Source organism: Elephantulus edwardii, unplaced genomic scaffold, assembly GCF_000299155.1.
Source record: "Elephantulus edwardii isolate Elephantulus edwardi_28Jun2011 unplaced genomic scaffold, EleEdw1.0 scaffold00472, whole genome shotgun sequence".
NCBI classification, from domain to species: Eukaryota; Metazoa; Chordata; class Mammalia; order Macroscelidea; family Macroscelididae; genus Elephantulus; species Elephantulus edwardii.
In genome coordinates, this window is record NW_006400222.1 from 590,520 (window position 1) to 598,054 (window position 7,535).

A 7,535-nucleotide genomic window follows, 5' to 3' on the forward strand; every position below is an offset into this window, starting at 1 on the left:
CTTAACAAATCACCACAAATTTTGTAAAATTAGTGCAGACAGCACAAAGACAGTTAAGTCTGAACTCCACAAAAGGGAACTGTCCCCATCAACAACATCCACAGTACAAGAACTAATTTCTATAAGGTCAAACATGGGTTTCCATACTACTGCACATACTTCTATAAATCTTACTGCTCTACTGGGTCTAAAATCCATCGTCATGATGACATAAAGTTTACAGAATTGTGCTCACAGTTACGGGATTTATTAGGGAAGTTAATGGGCTATAACTGAGGTTGGCAGCAGGATCAATCCAGACAGCTTCTCCAGTGTGTTCACAGACCTTTGGACTTTCAATCTTATGACCTGGGGTCAGTGTTACAAAGTTCCATTAGTCCTGCAGTTATGGTGTCTTCCTCTCAGTCCTCTAGCAAGCTTGGGTGAATGCCTCTAGCTCTGTGGAGGAGCAGATGTAGGTCAGCTGTCTCAGGGTGCTCTCTGGCTCTGCTCAGACAGCTGGTGCTCTTGTGTACAACATGGTCTGGCTGGCACAGGAATTTTGGTCCTGAAGGATGCACCACTGCTTCCTCTTCTTTGCTGGTTGAGATTCTTCATTTCTGCTCTTGAAACCACTCCATTTAAACCTAGTGAGTTGGTGAGACTACCTAATTCCCTTGTGAATAGACTAACATGCCCTATTTGTATGATCCTGCCACATTCACATGGCAAAATCAAATTCAAGGGCTAGTAAAGCCACTTTGAACAAATGTACACCATCTACCCCAAATTGTCTCAATTCAGAGAGATTGGGGTTCTGGCATGACATGAGGGTTCTCCACTCAGGATCTCACAAGGCCCAGGTTAAGGTGTTGCTGGCTGTGGCTCCTATCTCAAATTTCTAGAGGACTCATATTCAAGTTGAGTTGTGTGGGACTGTTGTGTGGCGGTTATTTTCACCTTCTGGAGGTTACCTGCATTCCTGGGCTTGCTTGTGAGGTCTTATCATCACTACCAGCAGCAAGACGTTAACTCCTTTGGCTTCAAATTTCTTTGACTTTCTCTCTGCTCATCGCTAAATACCCCTCCTTTAAGGTTCCTGGAATAGGATGCAGCCCACCAGGATAATCTGGGATAATCCATCTATTTTAAGGTTGGCCAACTGGTATCCTCAATTATATCTGCAAGTCCCTTTTGCCATTTAATAAGACATGCTCATGAGAGTGACACAAGGAGGGTGAAGGTCATAAGGCCAATATCTATCCACTATAAAGTCTGTGCCAGACTATCCTGACATCTGGATAATTTTGTCATTAGCATCTGCTGTCTTTCCACATGAGTTGATATTTTCCTGTTTATTTGTATGTTGAGTAATTGTGAACTGTATGTTAATAATTTTAATACCATGGTATTATATGGTATTCTGGATCTTGTTTAAATCTTATAGAATTGTTCACATCTTAGTGTTAACAGGCAGCTGGTATGATTGGGGCCTCTACACTGTAACCCCCAGTTCAAGTGTTGTGATTGAAGCCATAGCAGCGCTATTCAGCCCTGTCCTGAGAGCCCTGTGGGCAGCTTGGCCTGATACCTTTTATGATTGTTTAAGCCTATTCTATTCAATCTTCCAGCTAGGAAGCTGGCTTCAGTAATCCCTGCTCTGCCATGTACCTCCAGTGGCTATGACCAGGCCTACCTCAAGATGCAAAGGAGAGATTAAAATCAACAGCGCTCCTTCTCACTTTAAATATGAGATGCCTGCAGGCTCCCCAGGCAGAACTGCCGGTTGCATAAAGAATGAATTGTGGCCTCCAACTCATTCTCTCTCAGCCCTGCCCATTGGGCTCCTCCCAAACTAGCAGTTCCTTCTGGCTCTTCCTGTCTGCATGTGGGGCCTATCTCTGGGGTTTGGGCACCACAGGAAAGGGACACTTAAGGAAAAAATGGCAGACTCAAGGCTAGTTCAGTGGCACCTGGAACTGTAGCCTTGGTGCCCAATCTGCCTGTCACCATGTACTTTGAGTCTTCAAAGGGCTGTTTTATGCCATATGCTACAGGTTTACAGCCACATCAGCAGGGTAGAGTGTGCTTATTCCATCTTCCAGAATCAGAACCCCACATCTGAGTGTTCAAAAATATTTACACTGTCATCTTTGGGAAAGCAAAGAAGGCTGCTTTTAATTTTCTTCATTCTGAATTGCCCACAAGGATGAGTATGCCTTACGGATAAAGTCAGATGGGTTTTGCAAAGACTCCTGCATTAAGTACAATCTGCTCTGAATGTCTTGGTGAAGGGGAGGGGTGGCCAAAGTGGACACCTGCTCACTTTCTGAGGGAAGAAAGAATAACTATGTTGTCTCTCCTCTAAAAGAGTACATTTGTTCTTTCAAAAACAAACTCTCTGGGATCAGTTTGTTGTTCAGATGTTGGGACTGGCTCCCCACCACTCATTTTCCAAAATCTGAAAATGCACTAGTACTAAAGAAAAATATTTTAATAAAGGTGGTATCTTTTGTTATAAAGATGACAAAAGACTTAACCAACTCTGGACTATTAATTTCTAAAGTTACCCTGCTGTATTGCTCGCTCCTTGCCAAGCACACCCCATCAGTTACTGGAAGGGATAGGCAAAGTCTCTCATGCACATACCCTACTGGGCAATCTGGCAGCAGGCCAAGGTTGAACGATTTTTTTTGGGGGGGATTCTGATAAGGGCCTACTAGTTGGAGACACATTTAGTTTGGGTTTGCTGGAGCATGTTCTTCTGTATCTATTTAGGTAACCAGTAGCCATCTCTAAGCAACCACGGCTTTCGCAGCATTGCCATTCCTACTGACCAGCCTGCAAGAACTTCAGGCTACAAACAGCAAAATTAGGGGTCGATACAACATGAACATGTCCTACTCGCTGTTTTCGGGGAGTGAGAGGAGTGAAGAGGAGATAAAATTGGAAATAAATATAAAGATCCAGAAGATAATGTTTGGAAAATTCATCATCAGAAGTGTTAAAACTAAGTAAGAGAGTTTAATGTCAGTAAATAAAAATAGAGGCTTGCTCCTGTCAGAAATAATGCAGCAAATATCATCATAAATGAGCCTCTGTTTTTATTATTCATTAATTGCTGCACATTTTCCTCCTTCCTTGTCCCCCAGTCCACTTTGCAATGTACCTCTTATAGTTATTTTTCCTATTTAGCCATGCAAAACAAAATTTATCAAAATTCTTATTTTTGTAGGACACAAACCTGAAAACTAGAAAGAACTGTACATCCAGTTGCAAATACATGTACTGAGCATCCCAGCTATCAAAAACAATAATTTTAAAAATGTGACAAATTTTGATCACCCATGCTAGAGGAACCACTGAATTATTTTTATTCTCTGTCATATGAAGAGGCAATTTAAGAAGCATACAATCAAAAGTATTATGAAAGAGAGAGGTCTTCGGCAATTAACACACACACACACACACACACACACATTTTTTTCTGTACTATTTCTAACTGATGTTTTTATTACTGGTCAGCTTTTAAAAATCTTTAATTTACTTTTTTTCATTCTACATAAACATCACTTTACAAATGAATTTTTATTTATAATTTTGCATTCTTTTTCTTAAATAAAAATCTCTCTCAAAATTCATTGCTATGGAGTCAGAACTGACTGATATCCTGCCCTCCACCCAGTTTTCAGAGGCTGTAAACTGCCCAGGAAGAGACTATACATCTTTCTCTCAAGGAGCTGCTGGTGGTTTTGAACTGCCTGTCTATAGGTTAGCAACTCACCTCCTGACACACTAAGTCACAAAAGTTCCTTATTTTCTTAAACATTGGTGTTGCTATATGCCATTGAGTTGGAATTCAACCCATAGCTCACCCTCCAGTGAATTTTCAGAGGCAGCTAATCGCATGAGCAGAGACTGCCATCTTTTCCCCTTGGAGCAGGTAGTGGATTCAAATCGTGTGATTTTGTTTTGGCAGCCCAATTCTTTACCACTAAGCCACCAGAGAACTCCTAAATTCTGTACATTTCAGGGTCCATAAAACCTAGCCCAGGCAGAATTTAAGTAATTAATTTAAAAATACATGAAATACCTGTTCTGTATTAACCAATTTGAAGTCCTTAGGGATAAAGGAGCTTATAGGAGATTACTGTAGCAGAAGACAAAGGACAGTATTGAACAGGAGGAGCTATGGAGAGAAAGCAAGCAATGGAAATAAGGTGAAATTTGTGGCAGGTGGAAGAGATGCCGCTTCAAATATGGCATCAGGTAGGCCACCCCAGGAGAAGGTTCTGCTACACATTACCAGAGCATCTACCTCACAAGTGGTGACTAATGGGCACACCTCCCCTTCTTCTGGAAGAGCTTTCGTGTACTCAGCAAGGCTATGTGCCATTGGCATGGTTCCACTCAACTCTGGCTCAGAGAGGTTAGGAAACTTGGTAGCAGTGAATTAATTTATGTAGGAGTGAAAAGTCCAGCAGTAGTCAGTCAATGGCTTCATCTCCTCCCTGATTCCATGGAGTATTTACACTGGTATAAGAATCAAGTGGCCCCAATCCCACACTGACTGATTCTGTGGTGTGCCAACCTGCTTATGGTGTATGTACCATGGAGCCCCAACCCTTCCCTGATTGCCTGGTGTGCTGACTCCTATGGTATAACAACCAAGGGATCCTAATCCTGCCCTGCTGTGCTGAGAGTTTAACTAGAGGAGGCAACATGTAGCAAGCAGCCCCATCTTACCCCTGCAGTAGCAGAGTAGGAAGTACTGAGGTAGCACCAACGAAGGATGTTTCCAGGTAATGAGACATAGCATGTACAGCCATGGCCTGTGAAAACAGCAGGAGTAGCTGAGATAAAGGAAATGCTGTGTATGACTAGTGTTCTGAGAATCTCCAGACAAGGGTATGGAGGTGGCCAGGAGATGATCTATATGACATACTGGGCCCAACCTAAGAGATCTAGATGAATCTCATTAAGAGAGAAGAAAGTTGTACAACTGGGACATGACATGACCAAATTGGATGTAACATGAACAAAATGGAGAATAAGCCAGAGAAAGAAGAAAGTGACTACTGTATCTCACAACATTATAGTTTTTCTGTGCTTTAGAACCAACTGGCAGCATCAGGATGGATGGTGAAGAGATTGAGATTGTACACAGATTTAGTTTGCTTGGCTCCATAGTCAACAGTCTTGGCACCAGCAGCCAGGAAATTAAAAGGCGCATTGCCATGGGAAAGTCTGCTGTTAGGGACCTCTCCAAAGTGCTGAAGAGCAATGGTGTCTCTCTGGAGACTAAGGTGCGTCTGATACAGACCATGGTCTTCGCAATCACTTGTTATGCATCAGAGAGTTGGACAATGACCAAGGAGGATAGAAGGAGAATTGATGCCTTTGAGCTGTGGTGCTGGAGAAGAGTATTGAGAATACCATGGACTGCTAGGAAAACAAACAGATTTGTCCTGGAAAGGGTTAAATTGGGTGGCTCCTTGGAGGCAAGGATTCTGAGGCTCTGTCTAACTTACTTTGGACATGTTGTGAGGAGAGACCGGTCCTTAGAGAGGGACATCATGCTTGGGAGGGTGGAGGGACAGCGCAGGAGAGGAAGACCCTCTGTGAGGTGGATTGATTCAGTGACTGGGATAACTGGGATGGGAGTGTCAGAGACAGTGCGAATGGCACAAGACAGAGCGGAGTTTAGGGCTGTTGTACATAGGGTCGCTATGAGTCGCAGGTGACTCGACGGCACACAACAACAACAAACATCAATTTTGGAAAAAACAATCTCATGACCTAAAACACAAACACTTGTATCATTCTTCTTCATCTTTGTCCATATCCTCATGCATTCTGAGAAATACTAATACTTTTGCTTGTTTACTTAAGGCATATTTTGAATGCATATTTCCATGGGTCAAATGGTTCAAACTTTGCTCGGTGAAATCTATAAGCAGAATTGCCAAAGCATTTCTACTAGCAATGGATTACACTAACAAAATGGCACAATAGAGTTTATGCATGCAGTTATTTTTAAAACTAAGATTTCAGAAACAGAGTAATGTTGTTTATTACACTCACTTCTCTCCACAATGTTAGACCAATTTAAGGATTGGCTCAATTTACACTCCCACTGTCAATGTAAATGCTTCTCAGAAAAACCCAGCACTGGACTAAACCATACAAAATTTTGTGACACCCTCAACTTACTGTTGCATCTGCAGTGGTAAAACTTCAGAACTGAGAAACATGAAGACAATTCTAGATTTCAGTGAACACTGATCTCAGAGAACAGGATCTGAGTCAAGTTTGCCTGGCACTGACTATGAAAGATGGATTTTCTCATTTCATTCTTTGTATTACTTAAAACCATGCTGTATGCAGAAAAAGACACCAAAAAAGCTGAAAGAGTGAGCAGCCTTAAATAATTTTACTACTCTTTTGGTATATAATAAATGTTGATGTGATTCTAAGCGGAGGTGTCTGTGGAGAAAGAAAATAATTCCTTGAGGTCATATGGGCACATATGGAATAATTAATAACTAAACCTTTGCTTTGACAAACTACTTAACACATCTCCTTCCCCCTGGCACCAAGCAGAATAACCCTGCTTATTATTTCATAATTCTGTCTTCTCTTTATGTAAATATTCAGGGGTGGTACTACGACATGCTCAGATTGTTTTACCACCTGATAATAATTGGTCTGCTTCTGTAAAGGTAACGGCCTTGACCATCCTATGGAGTGCTACTCTGTACACAGAAGGTCTCTCCATGAGTCAAGTCTGAGTTCAGGACACCACCAGGTCAGCTTCTAGTCCAAACAGCTTTTGTGCAACCTGTCAAGCACAGGCAGCATTTTTCACATGACTGGCTCTGCAAACACCCCAAGGTGTGATTCTAAACCAGTCCTTCCACTTCTCAGAGCCTTCTTCTTTAAAATGGGTCCAGAAACTCAGTCTCTCTGACCTTGTGAGATAATAGCATGAGATGCTTTACTGATGAAAGAACTCACAATTGCTCAAAGCACCTTCCAAAATGCAACAGACACAGAAAACAGAACTCCACATGGCCCCTCTGCCAGGCAGGCTCTCTGCTACTGGTGACAGGGTTAGGGTTAAGGTTAGGGTTAGGGTCAGCTCTGCTACTGCCTTCCCCTGCCTCCCCGCCAGCTTGCTGCCACCCTTCCTCAGCCACCCAGGAACAAGGACCTGCACACCCCACTCCAACCGGACCCTCTGTGGCAGGGTGATCTGTTCAACCCTTCTGGGGAGATGCCCCACCTCCTGATGCTGTCTCAATCTCCAACAATTCACCTCCCCGGGCTCAAGAGAGGGCGTGCTGGACACACATGTGGCGCCACCAGCTCACTGGATCCCCTCACCAGAAACGCCTGCGTGGCCACCTCTCTTCAAGTAGCTGAACCCAGCCATTCCTCAGGGGTCCTGAGAAGGAACTCAGCCCAGCAGGACACGACTCCCTCGGAATCCCACACGCACCCCTTCTCACAACTTTACTCTGAAGCCCCTACACAGCTCCAGGTCCACTGCCTTC